At 36.6% G+C, this 25,200-nt stretch overlaps 1 protein-coding gene across 4 annotated transcripts in view; it reads right to left on the reverse strand.

Moving 5' to 3' along the window:
- TRPM3 (transient receptor potential cation channel subfamily M member 3) overlaps positions 1-25,200 on the reverse strand; it is a 927,399-nt gene that overhangs the window by 891,570 nt on the left and 10,629 nt on the right. The window lies entirely within an intron of this gene.

The following is a 25,200-nucleotide window of genomic DNA, read 5'->3' on the forward strand; positions in this document are numbered from 1 at the left end:
AGGTAACAGAATAAAACAAGAAAAACAAAGGCTTCCATTACTGAATACAGTGTCATTATTTTAAAACAATAAGAAATTGGTAAATAGGTCCCTTTAAAAGAGATCCAACCTTGTCTGTTTTGTTTACTGTAGTATTCCTAGCACCTAGCACAATGCCTGGGATATGGGCAGTGCTTAGTATTTGTTGAATTAAAGAGGTGAATGTAGAGCATGGAAGAAGGCACACAATGCAGCCTCTGTCTACAGAGATACATTCTGTAGAAAAGAAAAAAAGTAAAAGTAGAACAAAGTTTTCCTAAAAGAATGAGGACACTAAGGCATGTTAGAAAGGGTAACTCCAAGGGAAGAAAATGTCTCAGAATTAACTTAAACATTGCCAACATCAGCATTTAGCTATAGCTGGTCTTCCTAAATATGAAAACCATTTATATCAATTTACCAAAAGAAAAGTACAACACACACACACACCACACAAAAATACACACACACAGTAAGCAAAAAATGAGTTTTGTTTTGTCTTTACACAGAGAAAAAGGAGAAAATGGAAATCCTGTTCATGGAAAAAAATATGGCTGGAACTTCTCCAGATATTTGTTGTGACCTTAAATCAAACCAACACAAATGTGTTTGGTTTGTTCTGCCATCTTTGTTGCAATCATGTCATCTGTGCCACTACCTTCATGAAACATAATAGTTTCCACTGGATTAGAGAACTCTATTTCAAAGTATTGAGTCCGCTTTAAAAATGGAAATAATGATATTGCTTGAGGGATCAAGGATTGAACTCAAAGACAACAAAGTGATCTAGAGGTTCAGAACTCAGACTTTAGGGGTGCAAGTTTAGAACGATAATTAGGTTTGATATGCAGAATCTGAGGGCCAGTTTGGAGTTTGGCATGGAGTTCTGATTTTCATTGAAGGAAAAACTTCTATTTGTCAAACGCATTAAATATGGCCTACTTATTAATTTGAATGAGAGTGGTGGTAGCTCAAACTCATCAAAATGGCTATTATCTCCTATTTGGTTTTATACCTAGTTCAAATCCTGAAAATCAATAATTTACACTGTTAAACACTTAGTATGTGCCAGTTCTATTACTTCTAAGAGTTCATCTAACTTAACTTCTAAAATTATGAGATAATTTCTATTATTATCTTTTTTTATAGATAAGAAAATAGACTTCGGTACCTGAGGTTAAGCAACTTTCTCAAGGTCATAAAATTAGTAAGTACTCACAATGTGATTTGTATGCATGAGGGCAGACCCCCCCCAAACTACACCCTTAACAAGCCTCTCAGCATTGGACAGTCTGTTAATATCTGTTCAATGGATGAATGAATAGTGCATACTCATCACTGGCTCATATACTGTCAACCCACTTTTCACTCCTCTGTACTTCACTACACCTCATTGACAGACACTATCCTAAAAATGGCTTCCCAAGAATGATTTTCTGCTTTGTAATATTTATGAGGCTAAACTGAAAAATAACTTTTTAATTGTGCTGCATAAAAATAAAATTTAATTTGTCCTATTGTATTGCAGTTGTTGTAACTCCATTCTTTATGATGTATAGGGTAGCTCTAACCTCTCACACAGAAGCAGCATGTTTTTGTGGCCTACAAAGCTAAAAGATACTGTTAAAATGAAAAATATACCATTCAAGCACAGATGCCAGCATCTAAGTAAGACCATGGAAATGAAATTTTAATATGATAGATTTTTTCCTACATCAAGTCTTATTACAAGAATCATTTCATCATAACAACAATAGGAGATCATAATTTGTTGTTGTGAAAGACTTGATATTGCCTCTCTCTTAACAGCTTACTCATTGATTACCTTTATACTTCTTTTCACAAAGTGGGGAAAAAAAAAAAAACCACAGAAGTGGGATATGGTGAACTAGCTTTAAAAAACTGAGATGCCATTATTCTCTTGAACAGATACTTTCAAAAGCCCTATTCTGTCAGATGGTCTATGTACATCAAACACATTTTCTGAATTTAGCATGTAATAGACACATTGGTTACCAACAGGACTGAACAGTTTAAATTAATACAATCCATGAAATTCTCATGTTCACAATGCACAGCATGGTATCACATAGGTCTTGTCTGCAAAATCTTTACTACTGTAATGGACAGACAGGACATTAACTCGTAAGGCAGAGAAAACCCAAGATTCTTCTGATTATTGTAAATGACAACAGATAGTGTCTTATACAACAGAGATATTCAGTCTCTTTTTGAGTAAATAAGTAATATATTTAAACTACAAAATGTGTAGGAAAGACCATATGTGCTTTGAAGTGACAGGAAAAAGAGCAATGTAATTAGCATAGCAAGCTTCATTTTTCAGGAATTTGCAGTAGCCTGAGTAATGGCATTCAAAGATACAAGGTCCTAATTAATCTCTGAAACATGTAATTGTTACCTTATTTGAAGAAAGGCTCTTTGCAAATGTGATAGAGTTAGGATTTTGAGAAGATTATTCCACATTATCTGAGTGGGCCCTACATGAAGTCGCAAGTACCCTTATAAGAGAGAGGCAGAGGGAAATCTGACCTAGACAGAAGAAGACATGGTCACGGAAGAAAGGGCTGGAGTAATGTGGCCCCAAGCCAAGGGATGCCTACAGCCACTGGAGCCTGGAAAAGACAAGGGACAGATGCTCCTCTAAAGACTGCAGGGAGTGTGGCCCTGTTGGCACCTTGAGTTCAGTTTGTGATACTAATTTCAGACTTCTGGCCTCCAAACTACAAGAAAATAAGTTTCTGTTGCCTTTGTGATTGTTACATGTAGCCACAAGAAACTGATATAGTCATAATTAAGTTTCAACATAGTATAATTATCTAATTATTATTTTTCAAATATATATAAATATATTCTCCTATTTATATGCATGCTAAATCGCTTCAGTCAAGTCCAACTCTTTGTGACCCCATGGACTATAGCTCATCAAGCTCCTCTGTCCATGGGATTCTCCAGGCAAGAATACTGAAGTGTGCTGCCATTTCCTTTTCTGTTAAAAATAACCTAATAAGAAAAACTTTTTCCTAAATTAGCAATAGAGGCATTATTAAGGGTGCTATGAAAATATGCTTTTAAGGAGGTAAACCCACAAGTTTCAGAACTATTCAAAAATGCAAACAGACTTAAGAAATTATAAACCCCCACTGATACATATGGCCGTTAAACTCAATGTGGAAGCTGAATGACTCCAGCTTAGAAAATGTTTCACCCACTTTCTGTTGCTGCCTCAGTGAGAGTTTTTATACCCTGTGTTTCCAAATGGGTATCCAAAAGACTCTTTGTGAGGCTCTCATCTATAAGAGCCTCTCTAGATTTTTCATGCATGGATTTTAAAATATAAGCACCAAAAATGAAATAGTGTTAGAAAGCTAGGAATGTAAAGGAATTATGAGGAGACTATTTCCCAAAAACTTACTCTGAAAGCACACTAAAAGAATGCATGGTAGAACGCTGAATTTCTATTATTACCTGAGGCCTCAGGAAAACCTATTTTTTAATAATCCTGTTATCCCAATGATTTTTTGTAAGGTATTATCTTCCATTAGTTGAGAGGAATGCAGAGCAGCACCAAAATGAAAAAATGAGTTTTTAACATGCTTTATTCCACAAAGGCAGAATCTAGGCATTTTGCCTACAGAATCAAAGTACTGTTTGGGATTTATTTGGCACCTGTTAAGACAAACAAGTCCATGAAGGCAATTTAATAACATAACTAAAAGCAGTTATTTAAGAAAGCATGGGAGAAGTTAACACATATTTTTTTCTTAGAAATTTTATAAAACATAATAAAATACTGAGTTAAGTATGCTAAAATTATCATTTTTATATTCAATAAATTAGTTTGAATGGTCAACAGCTTCTTACCACCTAGGAAAAAATTTTTTGTTTTTCTCCCAAATGAGTAGAACAAGCTACTTAAAGATATGAAGGCATGAGGACTTGTTGAACTCTTGTTCCATAAGAGATTATTTAATAGTGGAATATATATTTGGTTTCCTGGATAATTTCCCCATCATTGTAAATAGATGGGAATTTTTATTTAAAATTCTCAAAAATGTACTATACTTTTTAAAATATAAGCGCCTTGTGGTGTTTCCAGTTTAATTAAAATTGTATTTCAAATTGACTTATAAAACAAAAAGTCTTTTAAAGGCAGTATCCCGCCTATATTTTTGCCAGTCTTATTGAGGTATAACTTACATACAATAAGATGCACTCATTTTAAAAGTACATATCAATGAGTTTTAACAAAATTATACACCTGTGAAACTACCACCATAAGATACAAATATTTCTATCACTCCCAAAAGCTTCCCGCCCCTTCCCAAACAGCAAAACTCCCATCCCCAGGCCTAGGTAATCACTGCTCTGCTATAGATTTAGATTGCTTTTTTCTGGAATCTCATACAAATGAAAACATACGATTTGTACTCTTTTGTTTTCGACTTTTTTCACTCAACGTATTATTAGGATTTAACCATGCAATTTTATTTCTCAGTCCATTCCTTTTTATTGCTGAGTATTCTATTGTATGGATATACCACAATTTGTTTGTTAATTCATCTATTAGTGACCTTCCAGGTGTTTCCAGTTTGAGACTCTTACAAATAAAGCTGCTATGAACACTAAGGTGATACTCTTTGGGTGGTGATATTTTCATAGGGACAACAGAGATATATGGTAAGTGTATGCTTAATTTTATGAGAAACTGTAAAACTGTTTTATAAAGTGTTGCACCTGTTTATATTCTCACTAATATAGGAGTTTCACTTGTTCTACATCCTTACCAATACTGGGCATTAATCTTCTTAATTTTAGTCATTCTATCTAATGTGTCTTTGTGGTTTTAATATACATTTTCCTGATAAACTAGTGATACTGAGCATCTTTTCATGTGCTTACTGGCCATTTTTATATCATCCTTTGTGACGTTCCTGTTCAAACCTTTCAGAGAACAGTCTACCTGTTAAAAGATATCTACCCATATTAACACAATGCCCAACCCATGGACACCCAATAGTGACCGAATGAATGACTTGGTGCTATCTATCTTATGACATTAGTGTCTTAGGGCTTCCCAGATGTCGCTATTGGTAAAAAAACACTCCTGCCATTGCAGGAGACCTAAGAGATGCAAGTTTAACCCCTGGGTCAAGAAGATCCCCTGGAGTAGGGCATGGCAACCCACTCCAGTATTCCTGCCTGGAGAATCCTATGGACAGAGCAGCGTGGTGGGTTACAGTCCACAGAGTCACAAGGAGTTGGACATGACTGAAGCAACTTAGTGTCTTAATCTAAGTTAGCGGATAAAGAATCTGCAAGAAACAAGTACTGGAAGCATATCTGAGAGGGCATTAAAAAAAGCAAACTGTGAACAAAAGCCTTCGGAATGGGAGAAAATAATAGCAAATGAAGCAACTGACAAACAACTAATCTCAAAAATATATAAGCAACTTATGCAGCTCAATTCCAGAAAAATAAATGACCCAATCAAAAAATGGGCCAAAGAACTAAATAGACATTTCTCCAAAGAAGACATACGGATGGCTAACAAACACATGAAAAGATGCTCAACATCACTCATTATCAGAGAAATGCAAATCAAAACCACAATGAGATACCATTTCACACCAGTCAGAATGGCTGCAATCCAAAAATCTACAAGCAATAAATGCTGGAGAGGGTGTGGAGAAAAGGGAACCCTCTTACACTGTCGGTGGGAATGCAAACTAGCACAGCCACTATGGAGAACAGTGTGGAGATTACTTTAAAAGTTGCAAATAGCACTGCCTTCAGTTCAGTTCAGTTCAGTCGCTCAGTCATGTCCGACTATTTGCGACCCCATGAATTGCAGCACGCCAGGCCTCCCTGTCCATCACCAACTCCTGGAGTTCACTCAGACTCACGTCCATCGAGTCAGTGATGCCATCCAGCCATCTCATCCTCAGTCGTCCCCTTCTCCTCCTGCCCCCAATCCCTCCCAGCATCAGAGTCTTTTCCAATGAGTCAACTCTTCGCATGAGGTGGCCAAAGTACTGGAGTTTCAGCTTTAGCATCATTCCTTCCTAAGAAATCCCAGGGCTGATCTCCTTCAGAATGGACTGGTTGGATCTCCCTGCAGTCCAAGGGACTCTCAAGAGAATCCCCCAACACCACAGTTCAAAAGCATCAATTCTTTGGTGCTCAGCCTTCTTCACAGTCCAACTCTCACATCCATACATGACCACTGGAAAAACCATAGCCTTGACTAGACGGACCGCCTTATGACCCAGCAATCCCACTGCTGGGCATACACACTGAGGAAACCAGAAATGAAAGAGACACATGTACCCCTATGTTCATCGCAGCACTGTTTATAATAGCCAGGACATGGAAACAACCTAGATGTCCATCAGCAGATGAATGGATAAGAAAGCGGTGGTACATATACACAATGGAGTATTACTCAGCTGTTAAAAAGAATACATTTGAATCAGTTCTAATGAGATGGATGAAACTGGAGCCAATTATACAGAGTGAAGTAAGCCAGAAAGAAAAACACCAACACAGTATACTAACACATATATATGGAATTTAGAAATATGGTAAGGATAACCCTGTATGCGAGACAGCAAAAGAGACACAGATGTATAGAACAGACTTTTGGACTCTGAGGGAGAGGGAAAGGGTGGGATGATTTGAGAGAATGGCATTGAAACATGTATACTATCATGTAAGAAACAAATCACCAGTCTATGTTCGATACAGGATACAGGATGCTTGGGGCCGGTGCATGGGGATGATCCAGAGAGATGATATGGGGTGGGAGGTGGGAGGGGGGTTCAGGATTGGGAACTCATGTACACCTGTGGCGGATTCATGTCAATGTATGGCAAAACCAATACAGTATTGTAAAGTAAAATAAAGTAAAAATAAATTTTTTTTTAAAAAGTGAAAAAAAAAGTAAACTATGAACAAAACAGAAATATTAAAGAACCCAGCACGTTGGGTCCTTTTACTGTCTCACATAGACATGTAAACAAGAAATACTCTAAGAAAATGACTTTAGAAGACATGATTACTTTGAAAACCAAACAAATCATTTCATACTCATCTCTAACTACTGCCTTACCTCAGCTTTGAGGAAGACTTATTTTATTATCCCCTCAATACATATTTGCCTGTACTTGATGAATCATTTCTCTTTATTATGTTCTGTCACTGTCAGCAAATACATGAAGGAAAAAAAAATTTAAGTTTCTAAAAAGACTATAAAAACTTCTCTTTGGTGAGAAGGTCCTATGGAAATGGGGGAAAAAAATGGGGATGAACATTAAAGTAATTGGAAATATCTTTTTAAAAGGATGAGAAGTTTGCTTTAATTCAGCTTTAACAATATGCTTTAAAAGAACCAATATTTGATGGAACGTAATGAGGGAATATTTGAGTTCAAGCACCAACACTGGGAATGATCTTTTGTTGGTTCTGATGTGGCAAGCAACAGAAAGATTCCAGCAAACTCAAACAAAAAGGAACTCATTGAAAAGATATCAAGGACTCCCAGAGCGTCCAGGATGTTTGGGAACCTAGAAAAGAAGCAGCAAGGCAATTTTAGATTGAGGGAGCTGGAAGCTCTGCAGTGCTCTTAGCAGGAATGGTCTCATCACGACATGGCCTCTGCTGAGTGAAGTAACCTCAGCCTCAAGCAATCTCATTGTTCATGCTCCAAGAATGGAGACTCTAACCATCCGTGCTTTAGGTCTCATACCTGCCCCCATGACCAGATATTGGTGGGCCCCTCATTACAGCCCTCACTGACTGTTTCTAGGGGGAAAGGGTATCCATGTGTTACATGAAACAGAAAAAGATCCTCAGCATTCAGGAACTAATCAATCTCCACTAATGACTTCGGGCAAGTTAAATATCTCAATCTGTAAAACTCTTCTGAGAATGGCCATTCCTCCCCAACTAAAAGGTTCCTAAAAGGCTCTAATGATACAAGTACATAAGTGCTATGAAAACCATAAGACATCTAGAAAATGTTAACATTTCCTTACACTGATAGCAACCTAAAGCAGGGTATGAGAAAACATAGTAGTGAACGTAAACTTGAGGAAAATAAAACTAACAAGCCATCATAAAATGTAAAATGTCAGAGCCATTATGAGTTTTGTTCATCTTAATATAGCATCTACTTCCTACAGCAATTTTTCTTCCAGAATAACTTACAAAGTTCATATTAGAAAAGGCTTTATGGATAAGATTTAATGTAGTATAATAATTATTTACAGTAGTAGTAAGGTGTGGATATTTATTCTAAAAAGATTTTTCCTATTAAAAAATTTCTCCAAAAGGACCAAAAAACCCAATGACTGGTTAAATGTCTCAAGTTTGAGGAATTTTTGTGTATATTCAAGTGGTTTTTCTGTTTGTTTGCAGGTTAGTAGGTTTCTCTTTGCCTGAGGAATAATTTATTTCTGAGCATGATGAAAAATCAGTCAGGTATCAATTCAGGTAATTTATTGTGGCCATAAATCTTGAATTCTCTTAGTTTTCATAACTGGGTAACTAATAGCAAAAGAGACAAAAACATCTGCAATAAAAATTTATAACCAGAAATAAATGTCACAAAATACTTTTCCTTAGAAGCTCTAATATCACAATGTGGAAGTAGCGAATGCATTGAACTGTACACTTAAAAATGGTAAAATGGTAAATTTTGTGTTACTTATTTTACCACAATAAAAAAGTAAAACTACATTAAAAGTTGACATACATCATCTCATTTTGGATAATTTCCTTCCTATAATATGTCAGTCTGACAGTTTCCGTTCCATAATAAAGACTGGAATAATGATAACAATGCTCATATCTTGGTTCAGATGCATATTTCAGGTGTAATTCTCACACTGAATATTAAAGCTCCTGAGGCTCAATGAAATCCAACAAAACTACTTTTTTAGCTAAAATTATGAATTATCCTTGATAGTCAAGCAATCACTTGGACCAATCAGCCTGGTGATCCAGCGGCTGAGAGTCTGCACTTCCAGGGCAGGGGCAGGGCTTCACTCCCTGGTCAGAGGGCTAAGACCCCACACGCCATTCAACACAGTCAAAAAGATAAGTTTTTAAAGATAGTCAACCAACCACAGTCCAACTAGTTATACTCTTACATTTAAAATGTGCTGCTACATGGAAAGATGTTTAACATGCTAATTATTAGAGTAATGCAAATCAAAACTACAATGAAGTATCACCTCATACCAGTCGGAATGGCCGTCTTTTAAAAGGCTACACACAATAAATGCTGAAGAAGGCGTGGAGAAAAAAAGGGAAACCTCTTACACTGTTGGTGGGAATATAAATTAGCACAACCACTACAGAGAACAGTATAACGTTTCCTTAAACTGAAAGTAGAGCTACCATATGATCCAGTAATTCCACTCCTGGGCATACATCCAGAGAAAACCATAATTTGAAAAAATACCTGCTCCCCAATGTTCACTGCAGCACTATTTACAACAGCTAAGATACAGAAGTAACCTAAATGTCCACTGACAGAAATGGATAAAGATGTAGTACATATATATAATGGAATATTACTAGTCATTAAAAAGAAAGAAATAATGCCATTTTCAGCAATATGGATGGACCTAGAGATTACCATACTAAGTAAAGTAAGTCAAAGACAAACATCATATGAGGTCACTTATATGTGGAATCTAAAAGGATGGTACACATGAACCTATTTACAAAACAGAAATAGAGTCACAGATGTAGAAAACAAACATGGTTACCAAGGGAGAAAATGGGGTAGGGATAAATTGGAAGGTTGAGACTGACATATACAAACTACTATAGACGAAATCGATAGCTAATAAGGACCTACTGTATAGCACAGGGAACTCTACTCAATACCCGGCAATGACCTATATGGGAATAGAATCTAAAAGAGAGTGGATGTATGTGTGTGTGTGTATATATATATAACTGATACGCTTTGCTGCATAGCAGAAACTAAACACTGCAAATCAAATATATTCTAATATAAAACTAATTTTAAAATAAAATGTTCTGCTACATATCATTTTAAATAAAAATTTTCACATGTTCCATATTTAACAATCTTCATAAACATTAGCTACCACCTTTGTGTTATACTACTCTTCATAAGGAGGAGAGAATAGTAGGAATCTGAAACATCTCAGGGTGGGTGGTGTGGGTGGAAAGTCTGGTAAGAAGGGGACTGGGAAAAGAGAGAATTAGAGGTGACTGAAGAAAAGACCAGGACAAGAATGCTACATAGACTGACTTTATTGCCTACTTCCTCCTTTAAAGGGCCACCTAATTAGCTGAACAAATGTGTCTTAAATAAACCCCTCCTTCATTCAGGATGATGTTTAGGGGAATTGTGTCAAGCACAGACTCTGAAAGGAGCAATGGAGCAAATATTACAGAGGTACGATAATACAACTATCAACTCAGGAAGAAACCATGACCATTCTGACATCATACTGAAAGGAAAATATGAAAAAAGGAAGCAGTATCTCAGATGCTGAAGGAGAACGTGACAGATTATCTACACAGTTATAAACAGACACTCACAGCAAGCAATGCCATCTGTATGTATTATTTAAGGGATTGGTTTTCTGTCCTTTTGACTTGGGAAACTCTGCCTTTGAGATCCCTCAATCTGCATTCACTACTGAACGCAGAGGCAGAGTTATGACCACTTGACCACACACCTAGTTCCCCATAGAATCCTAATAAACATTTTACAAAAACCTTCGAGATTTCTGATTTCTGATTTCTTCAGGGTTCCTTCAAGAAATCAGTCTCCTTATGCTTTAGATAACAATTTGAAGGTTTTTCTTGAAACATATCTCCAAAGACTTCAGGTGAATTAAAAACATTTCCAAGATCACTGAAATTAAACAGGGACTCCAGATGAGACACATTCGGCTGAACCCATGTCATAGTGCTATGCTTGGCTTCTTATAAACATTTAGCTTTTGAAGATTATTCAGCTGATAAAATACACACATTATTTGACATTTTCCAGTATCTCTGGATCTTTGAGACAACCACATATTACAGCAACTCATAAAATCTTACCTTTTTGTTCAGTGTAGATTTAAGAATAATTTATCAACCTTTGGCTTTATCAGTTTACCACATACACATAGTGATATGGGTGACCTTTAAAGGGCCCCTCCCACATTCATTACCACATCAAGATGCAATATCTACAAAGCAAAAACTTCTCTAATTTCCGCCCCATGAAACTGAACAAATATATTCTATGACTATTCCCTATATTGCTGATTATTAAGAGTTTCATTCAGTTCTTAGCACTTTCATTTCAGTCTCTCATCACTTGCTCAACAAAGCAAAAAACCTGGAGCATAACTCCATTTCCTGCTGTGAGCAAGTTGCCTTCATTACCATTAAATTTACTTCTCCTGTTCATAGTAAATATTCACTCTTCGACAAGCAATTTTATACTGACAACATTATATGAAGTAAACAGGAAAAATCCAGTAAGGATGGCCAGAAAAACCTTTCAATAGGATTTTTTTTTTTTTAATTTATGAACCACCCTTTTAACAACAATCAAAATTTGCCACTTTGTTTTCAAGATTCATGCTTTAAAACCATTTGGGAATGTGACCAGAATACAGAATAAGCAAACTCTCCATCTAAGCAATATATAAACCTGGCATTTTTGAGTAAACACTCCTTTGTTCACTAGGAGTTATTTATTGTCACCATTCTCTACAAAACAGTCTTCTGGAACTGAAGCCTGCTACCATGAAAGTAGTTTTAAGTTTGTTTTCTTCCAATGTTTTGTGCTCATTACTGAACTTTTATGGATAGAAAACATTACCATGTTCTTCTAGAAATTAAAAAAAAATGTTTTTGCTTTTAACATTTTGTTTTCAGTATCTCTGGCTATGGAATTTAAGAAGTATATATTTGAAAAAAATCTAAAAGGATAGCTCAGGATATTGACATTACAGAGAAATAATATCTTTGCCTAAACCAGTAAATAATATTTTTCTTTTATTTCTCACAGTTTACTTCTTCCTAAATCTTAGCCTCAGCTTGCAATTTCATAATACAGAGAAACAATGTTTTTCCGATGGGGCCAAGATTATTAAGATGTCAACCAAGTCTTCACGTAACTAACCTACTTCCATCATCTGCCTTTCTTCCAAGTCCAATAATGTTTTTACCTTGTCCGAGACAAGGTGAGAGAAGGGGCTGAATGAAACAGCTGGCTGAGCTTCTGGACCTTGAGGGCTCCCAGGGAGAGTGAATACAGCTCAGTTTTTCAACTTTCAGGGTCTGCTTTTGGTTTCCACCCAGAGCTCCCATCATTTGGATTCCTAAGGATGTCTTACAGATCACTATCACTTGACATCATCATAAGGCTTCTTATAGATAATTCAAAACACAGTCTTCTGTGGAGAAATCTAATTTCTTTGTTGTTTTATATCTCAGTTCAGTAACCCTAGGTCCAATTTATATTTGTGCTCATATACTGTTCAGAAATCATCATTTTGTGCCTTATGGCAAGCCATCTACCAATTCTTAAGATATCTGGGTTCAAATTTTCATCTTTTTTCCCACTACAACATTTCAGAAAACTCATTGGATGACATGTATACCAAGATACTGTGCAAGGGGTCAGGTAAATTAGACATTTTGTTTCCCTCTGGGAGCTGATAAGCCAAGAAGAGAAACAAGTAAGTATGCAAAACAAGTTACATACCCCAAACACAAGCAATATCATAAGACAGGACATAGTTCAAATGTTAGATTTACTTTTAGTTCAAATGTCAGGTTTCTTTTAGTTCAAATGTTAGGTTTACTTTGTGGCCACTGATTCTCAGCCAGTTACTCTGCTTTTTTGGCACAATTTTACAGATCCCCTCAGTCTTCACTATGACTTTGTGTTTAATAAGCCTCTCTTCTCTCCATTAATTTTTCCCTTTATGTGGTTTCATTTGTCAGCACACAAACATGCCCTAGCATTATTCATCTTATAAGGAAAAAAGCACATTGACAGTGCATGCCCTCTTAAATGCCCCTCCCATTTTTTCTGCTCCTTTGTACATCAAACATCTCAAAATATTGAGTACACACACAGTCTCCACTACTTTACCTCATTCCTCAGTCTACTCCAATCTGGCTTCTGTCCCCATTACTGAAACAAAAATTTCTTGGCAAGTTCACAAGAATATAAAACTGCCAAATATAATGGTCTCCAGTATCCTCATTTTTCTAGATCAGTCTCTGCAGCATTCAACCCTCTTATAGTCACTTCTCCTCTCCTGGAAGATTTTCTCTTGACCTCTGTGACATGAGAAACTAAATACATCTCTGGTTGTTCTTTTTGTTTCCTTTGATGGTTTCTCTACTAAACATATCCACAGGGTTCTTTTCTGCACTCCCCTCTCTGTGTATTGTCATCCAAATCATCATTCATTTCCAGGGCTTTATTACCATCTATAAACAGATGATATCCACACTATCTCTCACTCGAACCTCTCTCTGGACTCCAGTTATAAATGTTCAGCTAACCAACTTGATTCCATCATCTCAAAATCAGTATGTTCAAAATTGGACTTCTCACTCTCCTCCAAATCGTTTTCCTCCAGATCTTCATGAATTCTGAGGATATTACCATCTACCCAGTTGCCCAAACCAGAAATCTGAGATCTATTCTTGATTCATCTGTCTCTCTTCACACTCACACACATCCGAATTGCAAATTCAATTGCTCCTATCACCAAAATACATTAGAAAAAGAAAGTCAATTTCTCCATATTGCCTCTGCCACAAACCTAGTCCAGGCCCATTATCATTTCTCATTGAGTTTTCCACTATAGCTTCTTACTTCCCTGTTTGTCCTGGTTCACTACTGTCTACAAAGCATCTGGTGATATTTTAATAATATCCATAAGCTCACATTATCTCCCTACTTAAGTCTTCAATGGTTTCCCATCACACTTGCAATAAAATCCAGACTTCTTAACTTTCACTCACAAAGGGCTATCTATCTAGTCCTATGTTCCTCCTCAATTTCATCTCTTACCACTCTCTACCTCATTCTCTAGCTGCAGCCTACTAGTCTCATTTAGTTCCTCAAACACACCAAAGTCCTTTCTGCTTAAGAGGCTTTGCTTGTGTTTCTCTCTCCACTTGGAATTCTTTTCCCCTAATGAGATTTTCCTCACCTGTAGATAATAGCAGTTTCAATACCCCCTCTTCAGAGAGGCTTTCCCAGGGCCTCCCTCTAAGACCATACGGCATATGCCAGTTATTTTTTTCCATTGCACTTCACATCACATTTCACAGTTACGGTTTCATCTTCTTGTTTACTGGCCGTGTCTCCCATTAGACTGTGATCTACACAAACATGGACACTTATGACACTGCCTCACACTCTATAAGTAATCAGCAAACCTTTAATAAATTAGTTTAGTAAGACTATGAGAAATCACACCCATACTGAGATGAGTAATCTCTCCATCCCTACCAACTCTTTTTTTTTTTGAATTTAAAGAAATTATCTGCCATATGCCACATGCTACCACAGAGAGTTTCATTATTACCTAACTTGTTTTTCTCAATAAATTTTCAAAGTAAGACTTATTCAGCAAATTGTACATATCAAGAAGCCAAAAGGCAAAAGTATGTCACTCAAAGTGACACAGTGTCAGGGATGGAATTCAAATCTAGCTCTAACTCAAAGACTTTTGAAACCCTTTTGACTCCATACACAGAGCTGGCCTCATGGGTATGAGATCAGTTTACCCCACAGGGCCCCACATCCTACACTTTGCTTAATGCTTTCCTGTGGCAGTCTTGAAATCCTAGTTATTTCTGAACATGGGCCTTGCATTTTCATTTTGCAAAGAGCTCCACAAATTATGCAGCTGCTCCTGCCTGTATCACAGATTTTGTTGTGAAGACCTTCCTAAATTTATTTCTACTAGCTTGGCACTTTCTTACTGGAAAGAATTTAGGATCTAAGCACACTGAGTGATTTATCATGGTATTCACAGTTGTAAGACATTTACTAGCATTAAGGAAAAGAAATTTTCAGACCTAATCCCAGAGGTAATTCACTATGTTATTTTCTCTGCCTTGAAAAATACCTGCTAATCTCCTTTTTATGCCTGTAAATCTGAACAAAAAGATTACTTTGAACAAAAGATTACCTTCTCACATCCATTTTTTCCAATGCCATGAAACTAGATGATTTTAGGAGTTCTAAGTCTAGAACCCAAACAAAGCCTTTGTCTAATAAGTTATATTGCCCTTATTAAGCCATTATTTACAAACTTAACTAACTTACAAACAAACAAAACCACAAAGAACTAAATAGACATTTCTCCAAAGAAGACATACAGATGGCTAACAAACACATGAAAAGATGCTCAACATCACTCATTATCAGAGAAATGCAAATCAAAACCACAATGAGGTACCACTTCACACCAGTCAGAATGGCTGCGATCCAAAAATCTGCAAGCAATAAATGCTGGAGAGGGTGTGGAGAAAAGGGAACCCTCCTACACTGTTGGTGGGAATGCAAACTAGTACAGCCACTATGGAGAACAGTGTGGAGATTCCTTTAAAAATTGCAAATAGAACTACCTTATGACCCAGCAATCCCACTGCTGGGCATACACACCGAGGAAACCAGAAATGAAAGAGACACATGTACCCCGATGTTCATCGCAGCACTGTTTATAATAGCCAGGACATGGAAACAACCTAGATGTCCATCAGCAGATGAATGGATAAGAAAGCAGTGGTACATATACACAATGGAGTATTACTCAGCCGTTAAAAAGAATTCATTTGAATCAGTTCTGATGAGATGGATGAAACTGGAGCCGATTATACAGAGTGAAGTAAGCCAGAAAGAAAAACACCAATACAGTATACTAACACATACATATGGAATCTAGAAAGATGGCAATGACGACTTTATATGCAAGACAGGAAAAAAGACACAGCTGTGTATAACGGACTTTTGGACTCAGAGGGAGAGGGAGAGGGTGGGATGATTTGGGAGAATGGCATTCTATCATGTATACTATCATGTAAGAATTGAATCGCCAGTCCATGTCTGACGCAGGATACAGCATGCTTGGGGTTGGTGCATGGGGATGACCCACTGAGATGTTATGGGGAGGGAGGTGGCAGGGGGGTTCATGTTTGGGAACACATGTAAGAATTAAAGATTTTAAAATTAAAAAAAAAAACACACAAATAACTGAACTGATTGAATATACCTTAGGGCAATTATGTAGCCTTACTATAATTTTTTTATTTTTAAGTGGTCACTGGTTCTATCCTGTACTGTGGAGTCTTCCTGATGCTATTAATGAAAATCCTACTGCTTTCCTGTCCTGAAACCACCCACATCTTACTCTGAAGTTCATATAAGTCATGGCTCCAAAAGTGCAATGCCCAGATTAGCAGCAGCAATGGTAACAGCCATTGCATCCGGGAACTTGTTGAAAATGCAAATTCTCAGACCATGCCTCAGGTCTTCATTTATTGAGAAATTTATTTATTCAGAAACAATGAAGTTAAAGCCCACCAGAAGTTAGATTCCACCGGAGAGTGGTTTTACAAGTCCTCCAGGTAATTTTGATATGTGCTAACACTGAGACCCACTATCACCAATAATACTTATGTAAAAAGTATCCTAATGTGGGTTATCATCTAGATCACGAGGATCTTACCAAATTCGTAGTTTTCCCAGCATTGTCACAGAGATGGAGAGTCCACAGGCACAGTGTGGCCAGTCTAGCAGTCTTTAGTTTTAAACAGTTCCCAGATGATTCCAACAGCCAGCAGGTTTGGGAACACTTACCCAATGTGGTGGGTATTTAAAATCGATTACACATTTTGATGAAGAGTTTTATTCTTTGTTAAATTCCTTCAGAATTCCTGGATAGATTGTTTGTTTTAAATCTCACTCATGTATCCCTATAGAACTTGACAAATTTAATCTAAAACTACTTGTTCTGATGCTTTTATTTCAGCAGCCAATTTGCAAGTGAAACAAGCCTAAAAGTCTTGCTCAGTGAAAAACATAAAACACAGACACAAAAATACCAGAAGCAATAATGAAAACAAATTTATACTCTCTCAAGGCTTAACACTTGAGCACATATTTAATAAGTTTTAATCATGAAGTTGCCCTAGTTCAATAATAAGTTTCTCAACTTCATCAAATATAAAGATTATTTTTAAAAAAGAAAAACAAACTATAGAGAATATTTTGAAGCAGATTTAAGGAGTGATTTATTGAGAATCAACTATGTGCACAGTACTGTACCTCACTGGTCAACCACATTTTCACCCCAGCTAAAAGCCAGAGGCAAACTGAGATAAAAAAAAAATACTTTGACTAAATGTGTATCTTTACCATCCTTCCCAACACACTCCACCCAAACTTCCTTTCATACTCTTCAGAAGGATAAGATTAAACTCTGTTTGTCATAGGTCATAGGTCAATCTTTGGTCCACATCTCAGGAAAGTTATGGGTGCAAATTTTAAAATTGCTCCACATTTTCTTTCAATCTCAACATCCTTTAAGAGTACAGAATATGGAACCAGGCATCCTAATCTCAAACCTAAACTCCATGGCATGGGGCAAGTTACTTTATATCTCTGCATCTTGGTTTCCTCTTCCATAAAGGGGTACGATGAGGTTGCTATGTGAGCAAAGGATTCAATATACATCAGTCTCACAGTACAGCCTCTGGCACATGAAATTGAACATGCGCAAGTGTTATTAACATGCCCATGTCACTGTTCTTTGCATTTTAACCTCCTCTTTGTAGTTTGACTGCAGCCATGAAATTAAAAGATGCTTACTCCTTGGAAGAAAAGTTATGACCAACCTAGATAGCATATTCAAAAGCAGAGACACTACTTTGCCAACAAAGGTCTGTCTAGTCAAGGCTATGGTTTTTCCAGGGGTCATGTATGGATGTGAGAGTTGGACTGTGAAGAAGGCTGAGCGCCAAAGAATTGATGCTTTTGAACTGTGGTGTTGGAGAAGACTCTTGAGAGTCCTTTGGACTGCAAGGAGATCCAACCAGTCCATTCTGAAGGAGATCAGCCCTGGGTATTCTTTGGAAGGAACGATGCTAAAGCTGAAACTCCAGTACTTTGGCCACCTCATGCGAAGAGCTGACTCATTGGAAAAGACTTTGATGCTGGGAGGGATTGGGGGCAGGAGGGAAAGGGAACGACAGAGGATGAGATGGCTGGATGGCATCACCGACCCGATGGATGTGAGTTTGAGTGAACTCTGGGAGTTGGTGATGGACAGGGGGGCCTGGTGTGCTGTGATTCATGGGGTCGCAGAGAGTCGGACACGACTGAGCGAATGAACTGAACTGAACTGAACTGAACTTGTAGTTTGAATCTGCAAGCCCACATTTATGCATATCCTAGAGCCCAAGCCTGTGTCATCTTGCCTCCAACAAAACATCTTTCTGTCCTATTCCTGATTTTCTACACTTAACAGTCTATACTGTAAGTCTCAAATTGTTTTCAATTTCCTGTGTCATTCTCTAGTTGCCATATAACTTCTCAATTCATGGTGTGAGAGGAACACTGAGGACATAGGTTTGGAGTCAGATAGATCTTGGTTCAAATCTTTATCTCCTTCCCCTCTTCTCCTGACTCAATTCTTATTTACTGTTTGTTAAATTATTTGGTCTAACACATCAGGCATTGTTCTGCCTCTGGATTCTTGTACTTGCTGTTTTCACTGCCTGGAACATTCTTGCCCAGGTTAGTTCCATGACCTGTTTTCTCACTTCATCTTGACATCTGCCTAATAGCACCAATCAGAGAGGCTTCCCCTCTAGCTGAAATAGTAACCCCACTCATTCTTTACCTCCTGGCCTTGTTTTATTTTTCTTCATAATGCTTATACACTAGACATTTTATTATATATTTACATACTTTGTGTATCTTCTATCAGCCCTGACTAGACTGAATACAAGCTCCAAGAGGGATGCTTACCTAATCAGGTTGCTGTGTGGACTGGATGAGATAACACATATAAAATATAAAAACTTCCTAAATATTAAAAGTGCTGAGCATACAGCAAATGTCCATTTTCTCCCTTTCCTCATAATAACAAGTAAAGAAGGTAGGCACATTGCCTCTCTTACATCTCTACAACCACCTGCATCTCCCGTCAATAGGTATCCTAGAGACCTGAGAAGAATGAATGGAAGCTCTTTAATTTTATGGTCATAATTCAGAATTACAGCAAATGTCAGCACATCCTAATTAGATTTTAAACATCCTTGGTTGTGAAAATGTAAACATATACTTCTTATTTCCATCAGAGTAAGATTAAATAAGAATGCTTGTGAAAAGGGTCCTTTTGATTAAATGTTTTTCCTGTTAATCCACAGCTCATTTTCTTTCACCCACTGTTATTCAACATCTCCTTTCCTGATCTTTACTCAGCTTTTTGCCTTAGTAAGCAGGAAGCATGAAGCACAAATCTATCTTTCTCTTATGCCTGAATATAGTATCTTGGTTCAGGTTCATTATTATGGACACTAATTCCCTTCTCATATATGATATTAAAGATACAGCATATTGGACTGATGCTATTCTGACCTCAAGAAAAACCAAGGTAATTACTTTCACAGATTAAACTCCCAGGAAAGGCTCTTATTCCTCTCTTATCTGTCACATTTTTCTAACACACACACACATGCACATGCACACAGACACAGGACTTATTTAACAAGTATCCTATACTCAAGTTTCACTTGAGATTAAAGGTTTCTAAATCTGGTTCTGGTTGACCTCACAAAAATGAAATAATCAGAGTTTATGCAAAACTTGAAAGAATAAGCAAACGATTCAACATATTTTTTAAAATAAAGGAAATAAAGTATCACAATCATGTAAATAAAATTATATTGTCCTATTCTCACCCAACAACAGTTAAGAAAACTAGCAACAATAACAAATTATTGTGCTTTTGTTTCTCCATTCAATAGTTTATTCCTGGGACTAAGTCTGTTTGCAGGACTGTCAATACAGTTTAATTGCTTTCATTACTCAATATTGCTCTGACTTAGTCTCACCACCCAGTACTGACCATTAAGCTATCTCCAAGAGCAAATCACTTTTGTGAGGGAAAAGACATAAACCTTATTTTATGTTTTTGAAGTATTTTATCTCTAACTCATAAATCAGCAGAGTATTGGGGAAAAAATTAATAGATGGTTGCATTTGAATTCTGCCTCTACCACTTCCCAGTTACCCTGGCTAAAGCTGACTTGATTTCTCTGAAATTCAGTTTCTTCATCTGTACTTTGGGCATCCAAATGAATCCTACCTCAGAATACTGTAAAGAAGATTACATAAGTGATCATTGAAAGTGCCTGGTATTTAAAAATATCAAAACAATGCGTATTTTCCTCGTTTCCTTCATCCTTTTTCTGTCCAGGATATGAAACACCTAAGTCTAGAGCATTTTCATTATATTTTTTCATTTACTCCACACATAAGTACTGAATTTCCACGACATGTCAGGTATGGAGCAAAATGTGGGGCTACGCTGATAAATAAAACACAGTCCTTATCCTAAAGGAGATCCTAAACCAAAGTCCTAAATTATACTCTAGGTCCACTGAAGGATATGTTTGACAATCATTTTCCCCAGGAAGAAGAAATAATGCCCAGCCTTCCAAAGTTTGACAATGTGTATGACTCACAAACTGTGCAGTAATATAATATCTTGTGAATTACCTCACTGCTCAAATCAATGCAGGACCACAATGTTATCATACTAAGTTGTCTGTCTCCATTGGTGGACCCAAAGGCACCAGTTATACAATACCATATAGCCACACATTTTTTTCCCTTCCCTATGTGTACTTAATGGGTAATGAGAGCAAAATAGGAGAATTTAGCCATTATTTATCACTGGTTCCTTCTGCATTCATTTTTCAAAGTCTATTCATCTGGAGTATTTGACCTTCAAAACATGAATTAAGCTCTTGTTTTAGTAACTGTTTCCACTGCATTCTATAGTTACAATCCAATAACTTGATGCACTCTTTAAACAGTGAGCCCTTTCTGTAGCTGTAACCGAAATCATTCCCACTTTGTCCTGGGCTCCAGTAATTTGAATCATTATTGTTTATCTTTCAAACAAAATTAATTTCACTTAGTGCTAGGGTATCTAATACTTTTAAATACTTAAAACCCCATATTTCTTACAAAATGGTGGCCAATAACTGAGAACAAAGGAAAGCAATTTTAAAGTTAATTTTTTTGTTCAAAACGTGTCTTTACAAGGAGGGTCAACTTCACGATATAAAATCCAAACAAATGGAAACAGATTTCTTTCTGAAAGTGGCACCGTACTGGACAATGAGTTGGTGACAAACATCTGTCAGGTCCAATTCTGCTGCTGCTGCTAAGTCGCTTCAGTTGTGTCCGACTCTGTGCGACCATATACGGCAGCCCACCAGGCTCCCCCGTCCCTGGGATTCTCCAGGCAAGAACACTGGAGTGGGTTGCCATTTCCTTCTCCAGTGCATGAAAGTGAAAAGTGAAAGTGAAGTCGCTCAGTCGTGTCTGACTCTTCGCGACCCCATGGACTGCAGCCTACCAGGCTCCTCCGTCCATGGGATTTTCCAGGCCAGAGTACTGGAGTATTCTGCTACTTCCCGCCAATAACTTCTGAAGATTTTATTTTATAACATACTTTAAAAAGTCAACATTAAGGAAATAAAATCGACAGTTTACTGACCAACATTATGTTAAACCTAATCACACATAAAAGTTATAATTAAAAATAACAATAATACATAGCTATAATCACAGGAAAACCCTGAGTCAGGAGTGATAGGAGTTGATGAATGCCTTGACTTATCTTGAGTCAAGATTGAGATCTTTTGTCTTTATCTTTATCCTTTTACCTTTTATCGTGATATTATAATATATAAATGTATCAAATTAACACTGTACATCTTAAATTTACACAAGTTATAGTGAAATATATTTCAATAAAAAAATAAATAGGAACACTTAAAATAAAGAGAGACAATTTCTCAACCTATTTGACCCTTAGCATTTTGAAGACACTATCTATTGTAATGTCCTCAGTTGCTGCTAATTATTCATCCTTCTTTCTTTTCTGTTAACAGTGGTTTATAACAATTATCTATTGTTACAATGATTATTGAGTAAAGGAGACCAGCACTTATATGAATAATCAGATATCCTCAAGCAACAGGGAAAAACATTTACAGCCTTATTTAAAAAGTGGTTGCAATTAAAATTTTCAAATTAAGGGTTATTTTCATTCATTAAAAGGAACAAAAATCAATAAAATATTTACAAACAAGTAACAATTGCTTTTTGAGACATTTATATAGAAAAATGTTTGCCATTTGCAAAAACATGAATGGACTTGGAGGGCATTATGCTAAGTGAAATGTCAGACAGAAAGATAAATACTGTATGATATCGCTTATATGTGGAATCTAAAAATAAAACACTGGTGAATATAACATAAAAGAAGCAGACTCACAAATCTAGGGAGCAATCTAGTGGTTACCAATGCAGGGGCCAGTACAGGGGTGTGGGGAAGTGGGAGGTACAAACTACTGTGTGTAAGGTAGACTCAAGGATGTCTTGCACAGCAAGGGGGATAGAGCCAATATTTTGTAATAACTATCAATGGAAATTAACCTTTAAAACTGTATAAAAACTTTTAAAGAAAATATTAATTAAGGATATCCAGAAAGTTATTTTACCTGTACAACTTCAAGTCAGAAACTCAAAAACTGAAAGATTTACTACCTGTTTGTTCATGGGTCCAATCAATTGATTTTCTCAGTCATCTGATGATTCTGACTAAGCTTTTTAACAGACTAATTCAGACAATCTTAATATACTTATGAATATGAGTCATAATATATCATTTATGTATAATGGCTAACTATATACCTAATATGTTATAGTATATCATGTTATATGCCAAATTACAGTTTCATCCCTCCCACCAATCATAAATAAGTCTTCCAGAAGTCTTTTCAACATTTCTTTCTCCTGCAGTATTTGAGGCTTTATCTTGTACAGAGTGGATGATCATTAAAATGTATGTCAAAACAAAACATCCATATCCCCAAATCTGCTGAATATCCAGGAGTAGGAAAGGTAATTGTCACTTCTACACTTTTCACTATGAGTTCAACATTCAGAAAACAAAGGAGTGAAAGTTTCAGTTATGCAGGATAAATAAGCTCTGGAAACCTAATGACAAAAGTCCACAATACTATATTATATACTTAAAATTTGCTAAGGGAGTAGATCTTAAATGTTCTCGCCACAAAGACAAAAAGGTAACTATGTGACGTGATGGTTATGTTAACTAGCTTCATTGTGGTAATCATTTTACAATGTATACTCTATCAAAATATTATCTTGTATACTTTAAATATTTATAATTCTGTCAATTATAACTCAACAAAGCTGGGGGAAAATTGGGGGGGGGGGAAGAGTGCAATAAATTCTTATCTATTCTGTTCCTTCATTTTCCAGCATAACCTCATTCTAAGGAGATGAGTATTTATCATGGATTTAAAGATACCGTAGAGAGGATCTTTCACCACTACCTTCAAAGCTGTCTAGTAAAGATTTAACAAATGAAACAATAATACCTTAATGTCTCTGACAGGCAAAGTAGTGGCCTCCAAAAGAGGTCCACACTCTCATCTTCAACCTGTGAATACATATGTTACTTCCTATGGCAAAGGGGAATTATGGTTGCTAATTATTTGACCTGAAAGTGATTGTTTTGGATTATCCAAGTGAGTCCAGTATAATTATAAGGGTCCTTAAATATGGACGGGGGAGGCAAAAGAGAGGGTCAGAGAAAGTATTGTGACAATGGAAGCAGGGGTCAATGATAGGCAAATCTGCTGCCTTTGATGAAACAGCCAGGAGCCAGGAGTCAAGGAATGTGGTATCTTCTAGAAGCTGGAAAAGGCAAATAAACGGATTCTCCACTGAAACTATAGAAATGCACACAGTCCTGTTAACACCTTGATTTTGGTCTAGAGAAACCCATATCAGACTTCTGAACTACAAAATTGTAAGATAATATAAACCCATGTGGCTTCCACCCACTAAGTTTGTGGTAATTTTTATGGCAGCAGTAGAATTAACTCAATGCTCAGAATTTTTTAACTACTGAGAGCAAACATTTTAATACAGAAATAGTTTGACAGTATGTTTTTATATCTTCTATTTAATAACAGTTTAATTGGCCTTCATAATAAAGAGTCAAATAGTTTCTGATGGTTAACTGAACACAGTGACCCAATTAAAATCTAAGGTCTGACAGCAAACTAACAGATCAATGCCACCATAAAGCTCCTATTATTATTACTAGTTCAAAAACTAATAAAAATGGTCTTTCCCAAATATTTATCTTGACTTCAAGGTATGAATTATAATTCAAAGTAATAAGCAAATAGTTGAAGTAGCAGTTTCTATTTATAAAATTTCAGCTAATAAATGAAAAAGGAAAGACAGAATTGTAAAATCACCATTCTACAATGTCCTAATAAAACAACAGATCTTGGCCATCGAAAAACAAACTCCAGCTAAGGAATAGATCCAGTCTGAGGCTTGTTTTTTTTATTTAGCGTGCAAGCTAAGAATGATTTTTACATTCTTACATGGTTAAAGTGAAAGTGAAGAGTGAAAAAGTTGGCTTAACGCTCAACATTCAGAAAACGAAGATCATGGCATCCGGTCCCATCACTTCATGGGAAATAGATGGGGAAACAGTGGAAACAGTGTCAGACTTTATTTTGGGGGTGCTCCAAAATCACTGCAGATGGTGACTGCAGCCATGAAATTAAAAGATGTTTACTCCTTGGAAGAAAAGTTATGACCAACCTAGATAGCATATTCAAAAGCAGAGACACTACTTTGCCGACTAAGGTCCGTCTAGTCAAGGCTATGGTTTTTCCTGTGGTCATGTATGGATGTGAAAGTTGGACTGTGAAGAAGGCTGAGCACCAAAGAATTGATGCTTTTGAACTGTGGGGTTGGAGAAGACTCTTGAGAGTCCTTTGGACTGCAAG

Source organism: Capricornis sumatraensis, chromosome 6 (assembly GCF_032405125.1).
Source record: "Capricornis sumatraensis isolate serow.1 chromosome 6, serow.2, whole genome shotgun sequence".
Lineage (NCBI taxonomy): Eukaryota > Metazoa > Chordata > Mammalia > Artiodactyla > Bovidae > Capricornis > Capricornis sumatraensis.